Below are 12817 nucleotides of genomic sequence, written 5' to 3' on the forward strand. Positions count from 1 at the left end.
CAATTGGATCATTATTTAGAGTAAAGGGCAAGGCTCCTGAGTAAGACAACGTGTAATAGAGTTAGTGCAACTGAGCCCATGAATGGTAGGAACAGTGGCCCTCAACGTGCATCTTGGCTCTCACCCTGGGAACAGTCGGGGCCAGTAAAGCCCATCTCGCAGTAACACTCGCCAGTGTCACAGAAGCCATTGCCACTACAGTCGCCAGGACAACGCTGCTCGCTGCAGTCCTCCGCAGTGAAGTCCTCATGGCACTGACAGACACCCTGCACGCACACGCCGTGCCCACTGCAGTCCTGGGGACAGGAGGCGTAGGCGCAGTCGACCCCCACATAAGGCTGATCACACACGCATTGCCCGTCCACGCAGCGCCCGTGGCCGCTGCAAGCCCCAGGACAGGTGGGCCGCTCACAGTCAGTGCCCTCCCAGCCCTGGTCACAGTGGCAGCTGCAGGTCTCAGGGAAGAAAGTCCCATGGCCACTGCAGTGACGGCTCAGATCTGCCAGGAAAAGAAGATGAAGACAGACGTGGGTAAGGAGCAGGGTCTCCTTCCTTGGAGACTAGGCAGAGATGGCTGACATTTACTTGATCTTTTGTGTCTCTGAGGAAAATGTTTTCTACTTGAGCCAAATCTCAGCTTCCTGTTTGTTTGCCTAAAAGAGGGTGCCTTCCTCTGTGAATGGTGGTGACTAGCATTTGTTTTTCCATAAAGAGACTTTAAATGGTCATCATTGATTGTTGGGCTCTAGCCTCAAAGGACAGTGCTTCAGGGAGAGAGGCAGGTGGGACCTTTTTCTCATCCTAGTGAATGAAGCTGGACCCAGCACGGCTGGTTGTGGACTCAGTCTACAGAAACTGCAGGGTAGCTCCCAGGCTCGGTGATAGGTGAGCCAGGGCATCTGATAGGGCTGTCCTCCACAGCTAGGGGAGCTGGAGGTCAGGCCAGTCAATGCAGTGCCTTCTGCCTCTTGGAAAGTCATCTTCCCTTCCTAAGGAAACTTCCCTGCTACTGGCAGGTGTTGGGGCAGGGGGAGAGGGGTTCGTGCTGCCTTCGTCACAATGGTGTGTCCCTGGTCCCTGGTTTTATATCTGGCACTTCGGGGTACTCTTAACCAAAACAATGAAAAGCACCACTCACTGTCACCTGGGCAGACATGTTCTTAAACGATGGAGCTGGGAAAAGTCGTTCTTTGTGCTTTATTACTAATGCAACATTTACAGTTTTCTGAATACCTACTATGGACCAGGCCTCTAATATACACCTTCTCTAGTTCACAGAATTGTGCTAGCTGACAAAACCAGCCTTGCTGGACAGTTGAAGAAACTTCGAGAATTTCTCAACATCAAATTCAGCTTCCTTTCTATAGCTTCATTTCCCTCCTCAATAGCAATTTGGCCTATCAGCAAAACAGCCCTGGGATCATTCCCATCTGGTACCATTAGTCCTGGAGACTAGCCTGCTGAACCCTCCCTGCCTAGGCTTCCAGATGCCTCTAGAGCTGTAACAGAGAATAAACAGGAGGGATGTGGCCTGTTCCTTGAAAACAAGCAAGTGTGAAAGGGACATGCAACAAGATCTCACAGTACCCATGAGCCTAGTGAAGGACCCAGCATATAGTACACACTAAGTGTTTGTAGATGGTAGATGTAAGATGTAGATGGTAGATGTAAGATGGTAGTCTTACCAGCAGCTCCCTGGCAGCAGCGGTTAGTACTACACTGCTCCTTCATCTCTGCCATCTCTTCCTCCAGTTTTTTCACCCGGGCCAGCAGATCCTGGACACTGTCTGCCAAGTCACAGTTCTTCTGCGGTGTCTGAAGACGGATGTTGTGCCTGAAGATAATGTTCTGCTCCTCCCCCTCCTCCCCGGGAGCCAAGAGTGATGTCCCATCATCACTGAGTGACTGTGGGTCAGTTTCTACTTGAACCAGAGCAGACTTGGGCACGTCGATCTTGTAGGTGTGACTGACTGTAACCTGTTGCTCTTTGTTGCTACAGCCAGAAGACTCTGAAGTGGCTGGGGCTGAAGCCACCAGGAGCACAGAAGCAAACAGGAATCCCAGAGGGAAGGCAAGCATCCCCCAGAGACCCATTCTCAGAGAAAGGGATCAGACACTCCAGGAGGCCTAGATCCAGAGGAAAAAAAAACATAAAGAAAGCCATGAAGGCTGACTGAAAGGAACTTACCCTTTTTAAACTGAATCTAAGAGTCCACACACTGTCCACACTATCAGGAAGGGCTCCTATTCACATGCACCTAAGCCAGCCTTTCATCTCCCTAGTCCCCGGTGTTTATAGGAGCCTGAAAATCAACCACTTCTCTGATCAACAGTTATAGGTGCACATAGAATGCTTGCTCTGAGACAGGAACTATTTTGAAACTTCATATCCCCTAACTGGTTCAGTCATCACAACAACCCAATTGTTAACCCCATTACGGTTTCAAGTCTTAGAACTGAACTTGACCTTGCGTACGCTAGGCTAGGGTACTAGCCTAAAGACAGGGAGACTGAAGCACATTTGCAGGCACACAGCCAAGAGTGTTGCAGTTTTTTCTTTCAATGCTTAGAAGAGGGTCTCTTGCTTACTATGTATGTTTCTATCACTAGGTTACGTCTACGTTTTGAACCTGAGCAATCTGACTTTCGGATCCTTGCTCACCATCATGCCATGCTTTTGTGCACAAGTAAGGAGGGGTTGAGAATGTTGTCTGAGTACCACAGCTAGGAAGTGCAGAGATTGCTCAGTTCCTGCTCAACATCCTTGCATACGAACCCCCTGGAGCTGGAGTATCCTCATGTGCTTGGTCTACATCCATATGCATTGCTGATGCAAACACCTCCATCCCCAAGTGCTACCCTCACTTGATCAGATGTACTGACGGGATGTGTCACCACAGAGGACTAGCCAGAATGGCACCATGCTGGTGCTCTTTTGTTGTCACATTTGTACTTCTTTGTCTGGGACAATATGGTAACTCAACACATGTATGTAGTATGTAATGATCCAATAGAGGAAGGAAGCACTTTCATGTCCTTAAGCTTTAGCTATTTTGTGTGGTGGGAATTTCATATCCATTTAATTATGTCGCAAAAGAGGGGTCTTCATTTGTCTCATATGTGCTGTTCAGTCCTTACTCTGCCTGTCGCTTGAGGCATGTGTTATTAATAGCAGTAAAACTAGGTCCCCTCTTCCAAGCTCTTTCTATATTTCAGGTACAGGGACCCTCTACAGATGAAATGGAATGGTCAGGAGACATCTCTTACTGTCAGGATTCCATTAATGAGTAGGTAGCAAGCATCTATGCATCTACTGAAAGTTTGGAAGGTTGGCGAGGCCAGGATGAAGGGAATTGGGTGGCAGGCAAAGACATGGGTACCTGACTAGCCAGGGGCAATTTAATGATAGGGCCTTGGTAGAGGGGCGTCCTTTTCCTCGTGTAACAATATACCTCAGAAAGCGACTTGACAAAGCCAGAACAGTTGTACAAGTTAAGAGAAGGGAGTACATCCAGGTATACATAAACCCACCACAGACATTCATCCCATGTGGATCCTAGCAACCTAATCCAGGGGGAGAAGAAAGGATGGGCACTAGAGAAGATAGGGGTTCTGTCAAGAAAACGGATTTGGGTTCATGAACATGATTGAATAGGAAAGCCCAGGACTCTGCTTGAGACCTCTGTGAGTGAGAAGGTGGAATGGGGGGGGGGGAGCCAGCAAAATGAGTTGGGGGGTAGGTGTGAAAGAGAAATACGGAATAAAGATTCGCTCAAAAGTTTATTCCAGTGATAAAGCAACCAAACACAAACTGTCCACTAGACTCTGAAGCTGGAGCTGAGGAATGGCGGCCTTAACAACTTGCTGCTGGTTATGTTACTACCAAGTGCAACACCACAGATTTGGACCTGGGGAACAATGGAGCCTTCCCTTCTGGGACCTGCTGTACCCATTCAAGCACCTACTGTGGGCATAGCAAGGCATGATCTATACTCCAGCAAATCCCCTCTGGTCAGCAATAGAGCCAACAAAGTCAACTTCTCTGCTCACTCCTACCATCCAGCACCACCCTCCACACGCTCACTGCTCCTGGGCCCTAAATGGAATGCAAATGGGTTTTTTTTTTTTCTAAAGAAGTTTCTAACAAATGAAAAAAAATGGGGAACTCCTGCCATAAACCACAGCAAGGCTGTCCAAAACCCTGTCTTACATTGTTTGTTTTTGAAGCCTGGAATATGAGAAGGCCCAGAAGCTCTTGCAGGAGCCCTCTGTGTCACTTGTCCTAATTGTAACAAGATGTCCTTGCTAATCACAGCCTCTCAGATTGCACATGTTGAGCTCAGATTTTCCTGGGCAGAGTGATTGCTCGAAAGAAGACGAGCAGGGGAAATCCTCAATCTAGCTCTGTGAAGTGTGAGCAAGAAGGGATGCTGCTGGCTCTGGCTCCAACATGTGGCAGGAGAGAGCCTGTCTTTGCTGAACAGCATGAGGAAGGCATGACTTCATCCTCTGTATTAGTATGCATGGCACACCACAGACGGTTCTCAGTATGGCGGGAGGGGGCTTGCCAAACTTCACCAGGAAAAACAACAGATGATACATTTCTGAATAAAGATGATTATGACGTAGCTCTTGATGGAAAGTGGGGGAGATGCTGGGGGAATTCACGAGGCAAACAACATTTATACACAGGAAACCATGGAAACCAGGGGTCCCCCAGGAACCACTGTCTCACTGAAGCTGAGCACCATCACAGGAGGAGGACTGAGACAGTGACAGGAATAAGTGCTGCCACTGTGGCCATGAGAAAGGCTTTGCTCAGGATGTACTGCTCAACATGACCTGCGTGGATGATCCATGGATCTGCCTGAGATGCACTGACGTCACAGGGTTCTATGCTCTTCCATGTTCTGCAGCTTCTCCTGTGGCTTTAATTTCTAGCCAAAATGCACCATGTCCAAATCCAAGTCTGTTCCCAGCCCAGAATGCCTATCAGTTCATGGATGGCAATGGCTAGGATGACACAGGTCCATCCTGCTTTCCTAGCCACATAGCATAGCTTTGGCCAAATAGTTTGTGAGTTATATAATAAGGGACAATAGATCTGTGTGTGATTACTAGATGGTGGGAACTGGGCCAAACAATTAAAAACCATTAGCTTGAATTAATCCTCAAAGTGATGACAGTCAATCAACAATTTTATTTGTCATTAAGTACTCAAAATGTTAAATGATTTGGTCAGGGCATTCAAGTAGTTAAGCAGCAGAGCTGAGATCACACACTAGGTCTATCCTTTCCTCGTGTCTGGATTCTTCATCTTTTTGCAATATAAACTGTAGATGTGGAAAGAAAAACATCAAATATCCTCTTTCCTGCTATATTTCTTTCAAGAGAGAGCAGCTCTGAAAGGAAAGGAAAGCCAAGGCATACCAGGTATTCAACAAAACATTAATAAATCAGGAACGGAAGCCTGGACTTGCTTGGCCTTTGGCCAGAGCGAGCTGATGCTTGGAGATGAATTGTGTTTTCCTCACAGGGCGTTTAGGTCCTACACTTCCTACCACACGGCAGGAAACAGCAGAGAATATCAAGACCTCTATCCACTAGGGCATACGTCAACCAAGCCTTAGTAGGAGAGAATGTTTCTCAGTTCCCAAGCACTTCTCATTAGGGCTGTGTGGACTTTGTGTCACCTCATTCTCTCCAAAGAAAGACATACACTGAGTCAGGAAAAATACTACTTACATCAAATAGAACACTTGCCAGCTTCTAGCCACTGGCAAAAGAGCTTTGTACTTAAATTCAGGTCTTTCTCTGTTCCTTCATGACTTCATCCTGCCTAACGGTTAACCACAGCAAATCAGTGTACTGCTTTGGGTCTCAGAAAAGCTGCATTACGTTAGATTTCCAGTAGAGTCACTAAGAAGATATTCTTTCCCCCAAATAATAGGGTAGACCTTGTTGAACTTTGAAGACAAATGAAGGAGTGAGTGGCTAAGGGTGTCTTGATGTCACAAATGTGATTGGCAACCTTCACTCCTTCCCTTACTCTTCTTGAACATCGGTTGCCAGCAGTCTACAGCCTGGCCCCTGAGTGGCTCTGAGTCTTATGACTAGAATGCTTAGTCTAGGAAATAAAGTTCTCAGGGAGCTGAACTACTGTGGTATGACCCATCCTGGATGTGAGACCTCAGATGACCCATGCCCCCCTTCCCCATTCTTCAGTTTGCAAGAGAATCTAGTTTATGAGGTAACACTGTTCCCTCTACGTCAGCCTCCAGTTGAGCCAAATGCATACAAACATTCTTAGTTGTGACTCTAAGCTCTCTGAACAGGCATTCCATACAGGATGAGAGACAGGTCGAGGATGAAGACACAACTGCATGTTCCAGGCTGTGTGCTCCTATGCTCCTGGTTCACTGAGTCCATCTAATGAGTCCCCAGGAAGTGTTTTTAAGAATTGTCACACCTTATGTAACAACCCCTCTGACTATATATGTTGCCTACCCACCAGAAAAGACAATGAATGAAGCACTCAGCTCAGCCCTGGAGCTCAACTACTTCTTCACCAGTTTCGACAGGCTCATTTTCTTTTATCAACCTAAATCTTCATCTGCCTTTTGCAAAGGGTCCAATGAATGATGATAATAGTAGCTACCATTTTCTAAATGCTCCTTATATACCAGTTTCTATGTCAAGAGCTTTAAAGGCTGTCTGTGAACAATCGGCAAAGATGATCATTTATCCCTGTGGGAATGAATTAATTTCTCACAGAAAGGTTTTCTGTTAGACTCCAAGGACCAGGCTCATCCACAGTGTGAAGATAAAATAGACATGAGATCTAAATTTGGGAACCTTCTTTTACCAACCAACTCCCCAGAATGATAAAGTGTTACCTGATCGACAATTACCCCTATTCTCCACAATCATGATGGGCACTCACTTCAGGTGCATGCCAATGAGGAGAGACTCATAACAAAAAGTTACAATTTCTTTCTTAGTTTAATGTAGTTTTCCACACAATGAAACAACTTTAGAATTCCAGCCTTCTTCTATGGAGCTGAAGAACCAATGCTAATTTCCAGGAATTTACACTGTTCTACCCACATTGGCTATGCACATATTTAGACGGCAGCTGGTTGGCATCTGCCTGAGTCGTCGGTGGTGGAACCAGGCCAAGCTGCTGACCATCAGGAGCCAGGCCTGATATCACAACACCATCAGCTTGCTGACTGGTGGTTCCAGACACTCCAACAGAACCTAAACCATGACCTCATGTCTGCAGCCAGATCCTATGGGAGCCAGGGCTTTGGAAGGGGCAGAGTTTCCATGGGCCTGGGTATAATTTCCTCAGGCAACATTGCTGGTCTACCCTCCATGTCAAACCACAGCACGGCACCAGAATGAAAGCCAGAAGCCACAAGATGGGATGGAAATCATCTGTCCCAGTTTCCTTGCTTTGGGAATCAACGCACTTGAAGACATTAAAAGAATTCAGAGTAGCATAAGAGAAAATCAGGCCCTGTTTCTCCTTTGTTTCTGAGGGAAAGGACCCTGGTATTGATACTTGCTACCTCCTCTTGAGTCTTCTCTTGACACTGTCACTGTCACCCTGAGTCTGCAACAGGGCAGAGCCATGGCTCACCAGCACAGATGTGGATAATCTGTTATTTCTATGTTCAAGTTATGATTCTGTCAATGCTTATATAAGCTAATCGGGTCCTTAGGGGTGAAACCTTGTCTCCCTCCTCCCTCTTCACCCAGCCCTCTCCCAACCTACATCATTATAAATAAAAAGTCATATCTTCAAAAAAACCAGTCTCCCACATCACTCTTGAAGTGATTGAAAATGCCCACTTCAAGGCACTGTGAGGGTAACCATATGAGAAATAGGGGGGAAGACAATCTCCTCTCACACAGAATGATTAAAACATGTACAACTCAATGAGCCCCTTCATGCAAGTCTTCAGGCATCATCTTCATCGGCTCAAAAACCTCAAAGATGGAAAAGTTAGATAGAGTTTCCTAAACACAACCAAAATGAAAGCTCTGTTTTAAAAGAACAAGCTATAACATGTAAGAAATCACACGGAGAGAAGTGGTCTTTGTAAGAAGAAACACAAATAGAACTAAAGAAAACACTTCATCTAAAATACATTGCTCCATGTGGAATCTGGTGCCCACACTGAACTTGGCAGGTAAGGGGGTGGTGCCTCCTGGCATGGGAAAGGCAGAGTCTAATACCAGCTGAGGACTTGGGTCACAGGTCCTGGAAAATAGTTTGAACTTAATCTACATTACCTTGCCTAGATTTCCAACAGTGCACTTCAGCGTACAATCTCACTCACAATGGCCATCCCTCTCCCAATTAATGATAAAGCCTCAGGAGCTGGCACTCTTACCTGGGAGGCTGCTGGGCACCACTTCCAACCCTCCTGCCGCCTGTGAGCTGGTCCTGGTACTGTAGACTTCAGTGCTGCTCTGTCCCTCAATTTCTTCTCCCTCTTCTTCCCTCCCTGGGTTTAAATCAAGGCTATGACAGAGGAGGAGCCAATCAAGGGGACTCCGGGATTTTCCTCCCTTCCTGGACTCTGCTGAGAATTGAGCAATTCATTCTCTTATTCTAACTAGGAGAAGGAAAAAAAAGTATACATTCCCCCTTTCCTTCTTACTTTGATTACACAGCAGCTAAAAATACCAGGGGCTGTTTCCATTTAAGTAAATGCAGAACAAGGATATTAAAAGGTTTGCATGTCTCCTGGCCAGGCGCTGAGTCTTGGGTTTGAAAGTATATTTATTAGGTTTCTTTTCATGTTTCAGACATCCTGAAACTTGCTGCCTACTGCTCTTAAAATAAAAAAGTCAGCAGAGGCTCCCAAGGGAGTCCCTGCTTTGACACCCCCCCCCCAATCTCTTTCTTCATCACCTCACACCTGTGAGAGGGCTCTGAAGAGGGCTGAGGACAGGAAGAGCAACCTGGGGCTATGGGGACCACTCTGCTGTACACCTTCCCAGGTGCCTCCCACATGCTGGCTACACAAGAACTCTTTCCAGGGAAGGAGAGAAGAGCACATCCGAGCCACAGTTTTCTCTTGCCATCAGACACTCGGAAGTTCATCCTTCCCGTTGTGCTCCAGTAGGTCACAGGCCAACTTGCTTCATCCTCCCTGCCAGGCTGGCCTCTCCTGCCCTGCCCAACACAGATTCCAGGGGGCTGATCCACAACACAACAGAGAAGGCCCAGGCTTTCCAGCCTCTGATTCTGCCGTCACAGATTGCGGGAGGGAAAAGAGAGGGGTGAGAACAAAAGAAAAGAAAGTTCAAAGAGTTATCTTTAGTTTTGTTATTGAACCGGGCCCATTCTGCTCATCCGTCAGGGCTCTATACTGGAACAAGGAGTGTTTTCAAAAGAGAAAGGGCTGATGTCAAAGTCATCATGCTTAACCTTGATGAAGTTTAGAAGCATCTTGGAGATGAACTGCTGCGTGTATCTGTGAGGGTATTTCCAGAGAGGTTTTAATGGAGGAGGAGGGGAGACCTCACCCTGAATATGAGCGGCTCTATCCTATGGCCTTGGGTCCCAGATTGAATGAGCGACAGGAGTGTTTGTCTTTGTCTGTTTCCTGATCACAGATCCCACATGACCAGGCTCCATACACTCCCACTGCCATGTCTCTCTTACCATGCTGGACTTTACTGCTGTGAGCCAAAATAAACCCATCTGCCTTTAATTCTCATTTGTCAGACATTCTGTCATAGCAACGAGAAAAATAATTAATGCAACAGTTAAGGATGAAGATGAGAGAGGAAGCCTCAATCCTACCGAATCCCTCAAATGGAACTCGGTGCTATTTAGGAGGTAAGGAAGCAGGGTAAGGCAAGGAGGCATGGGGGCAGGTGTTATTTAGAGGTAAGCAAAAATGAGGTAGTCAGGGGTCAACCTATGCGTAACCAAACATTCTTGCTCTTCACGACATGTTCAGAAACGATAGCATAAGCAAGATCAAAAAGCCAGACATTCAAAGGGTCTTACACTTTGCACAGGCCCGGGCGGAGGGGTGTCACTAGTTTCTACTGGTTTGAGCTAGCAAAAGTGACCTCCAAATTCTAAAATAAAAAACTTAGGCAAGTTTTCCCTTTTGACTCACACAGCACAGGTGATCTACAGACAACCATGCTGGATATTAATAATATATCCCTTAGCTACATGGTCTCTAAAAAGATGTCATAAAAGTGAATAAGCTAACCGTGAGTGGAGTGTGTTAAGTCTAAAGTGGTCACTTGGGATTCCCCTGGGTTTCAGTTTAGAGGTGAGCCCAGGGCCAGAGACTGAAGCATGAATCTGTAACTGGAAGATGACCTTTGGCTTAACCTCATCGCGCCTCAGTTTACTCTGAAATAAGAATGTTGAACGTACTGTGCCCATTGAACAAAATGAAACACACTATAGTTGTTGACTAGTCCAAAGGACAAGATGAGGGTCCCTCCCGTATCAGCTGCTGTCGTTCTGTGGTTATTAATCCAGTTTGATTCTTGTATACCCCACAAACTACCCTTTGAGGATCTCTACACCAGTCCAGATGTTCCCTACTCTTCTGTACTGCCAACCACGACCAATTCTGCTATGTGGCCCAGGTATTAGGACCAGACATTCACAAAAGTGACCAGGGTGGTGAAATTGCAAATGGCCAAGAAGCTCCCACACCCAAACATCCTTCTTCCTCCTTGGATCTTCTTTTCTGCTTCTTAACTTTGCAAGCCACCTTCGGGAGGTTCTCCTGTTGCCAGACGCCCCCTAAGGCATCACCGTTCTTAATTCCCGTTTGCTAGTTCTCCATCCATGAGCAGTCTCTTCCTTCTCTCAGCACTATTCTACTTTCTACACCTTCAGTAGATGGGAATCAGTGAAGGAAGCTCCTTGGTGCCCCCACTGCAGCAGCCTAACAAAAGATAGGGAGAGCAGTGCTACCATCTCTAGGACCATTGCTCGCCATGGTGACAGGGGCAAGCACAGCAGCAGAGGAGTGCACAGTCATCGATTGCACAAGTGGAACTACTTTATATTGTAGTCGTTTCAGACTTAAAGGAAAATAGCAAACTAGTATAAAGAGTTCCGATCTACCCATGTTCTTCTAAAGCTTTTGAGACTAAGTTAAGGGTGTGGCTTGCCCTTTCATCTTCTTCACTGTAAATGATTTCAGTGCATAGTAGTTTCCCTGAGCTGAAACATACTTTCCCATAACTTCCTCATGATGACAGAAATCAGGAATTGATACTGACACAATCGTGTTGGTTATCAGCCTTATACATTGCATTTAAACCAAAACATTGTAATGTTCTTTATATTTTTTTAAGTGTTTTTTTATTTGGTTTTTTTTTTTTTTTTTTTTTTGGTTGGTTAGTTGGTTGGGGTGTTTTGTTTTGTTTTGTTTTCTGGAGGAGTTTTTATTTGTTTTTTTTTTTTTTTTTTTTTGGTTTGGTTTGGTTTGGTTTGGTTGTTTTGGGTTTTTTTGAGGGGCTTGTGTTTTTTTTGGGGGGGTTGGGGTTTTGGGTTTTGGTTTTGGGTTTTTGGTATGGGGGTTTTGGATTTTTTTTTAGCCTAGGACCCAATCCAGGATAATTCATGGCATCCATCCTTCTTCAACCTAGAGTAGTTCTTCTGTCTTTATCTACTACAGACTTGGTAGCTGTGATGGTGGAGCTATGAGAGTGGAGTCAGTTACCCTGCAGAGAATTCTCAGTTTGCTTTTACCTTTATGTCTAGAATTAGGCTTCAGTTTGGGCGGTGTGCTGGGAGTCCTCACCGTGTCATATCAGAGGGCACTGATATCAAGCTACCTTGCTTTTGGCAGCGTCACCTTGAGTCACTTACTTCAGGTTGTCTCCACCAAGCTTCACCAAGGTGAATGTTTGTCCCTTTGTAATTAGATATTTTGAAACCTTTATATAGCCCATGTCTTATACTTTAACACATAGCTTTTGCTAACTATTGTTGATTCCTACTTGAAGCAGTTGTCATGGTGACAGTTGATGTAGATTTCTCCATCTGTGTTTATTAGATGGGATGATGTCATCAAGAACAGTCTTTAATACAGTCAATCATGGTGGTGAACACTTTTATTCCCAGCACTCAGGAGGCAGAGGTGGCAGATTTCTGTGAGTTCAAGGCCAGCCTGGTCTACAGAGCAAGTTCCAGGCCAACAGCCAGGATTACACTGAGTAACCATGTCTTAAAAATAAACAACAAACAAACATAAAAAGTCAAATTACTTTTAGAACAAGAATGCCTATTCAGTATTAGATTACTTATATTTTATATAAGTTTCTCTTCATTGCCCCAAACTTTAGTGCACCAACCCCAGGTCCAGCATCTGGTACTCATGATGACATCGCCTGTGGTTCTTCCCTTCAATCTGTTTCTTTACTTGGTGCTTCCTGCTTTCCCGGTAAGAGCACCCGTATTTGTAGCATCATCAGTATTATGAGGTCTTCAATACAATGTAGACTTTGTCTTCAAAGCTTCATATATGGTCTTCCTTAAGGGTTTCATGTGAGAATCCTAACCCGAGGCATACTGCCTACCCTAAGCAGTTTTTAAAACCCTGGCACAAGCCTCTAAGACCCCATAACACCTCCATTTTGCATGCCTGTAAAAATAATCCTGCATGAATGACTCCAGGTTATGTAGCCACCTTGGACCAAGGTACTTTGTATGCCTTTGAGACTGAACCTGGGAAAATATTTCTCTGGATGATTATATTCCAGCAGGGCACCTTGAAGGCTCTCTTTTCAGACATCCTTCTTTCAAATTAACTTG

The 12817-nt window shown here is 45.6% G+C and overlaps 1 pseudogene across 1 annotated transcript in view; it reads right to left on the minus strand.

Annotated features, from left to right (window-relative positions):
• Positions 1–8593, minus strand: part of LOC117702541 (tenascin-N-like) — a 35046-nt pseudogene extending 26453 nt beyond the window's left edge. Inside the window, exons 1-3 of the transcript XR_013070439.1 lie at positions 8403–8593; positions 1686–2127; positions 125–499 (exon numbers count right to left, since the gene is read on the minus strand). The product of XR_013070439.1 is annotated as a tenascin-N-like (transcript). The remainder of the gene's footprint in view (positions 1–124; positions 500–1685; positions 2128–8402) is intronic.
• Between the last annotated feature and the right edge of the window lie 4224 nt (positions 8594–12817).

This window comes from Arvicanthis niloticus, unplaced genomic scaffold, assembly GCF_011762505.2.
Source record: "Arvicanthis niloticus isolate mArvNil1 unplaced genomic scaffold, mArvNil1.pat.X pat_scaffold_954_arrow_ctg1, whole genome shotgun sequence".
NCBI classification, from domain to species: Eukaryota; Metazoa; Chordata; class Mammalia; order Rodentia; family Muridae; genus Arvicanthis; species Arvicanthis niloticus.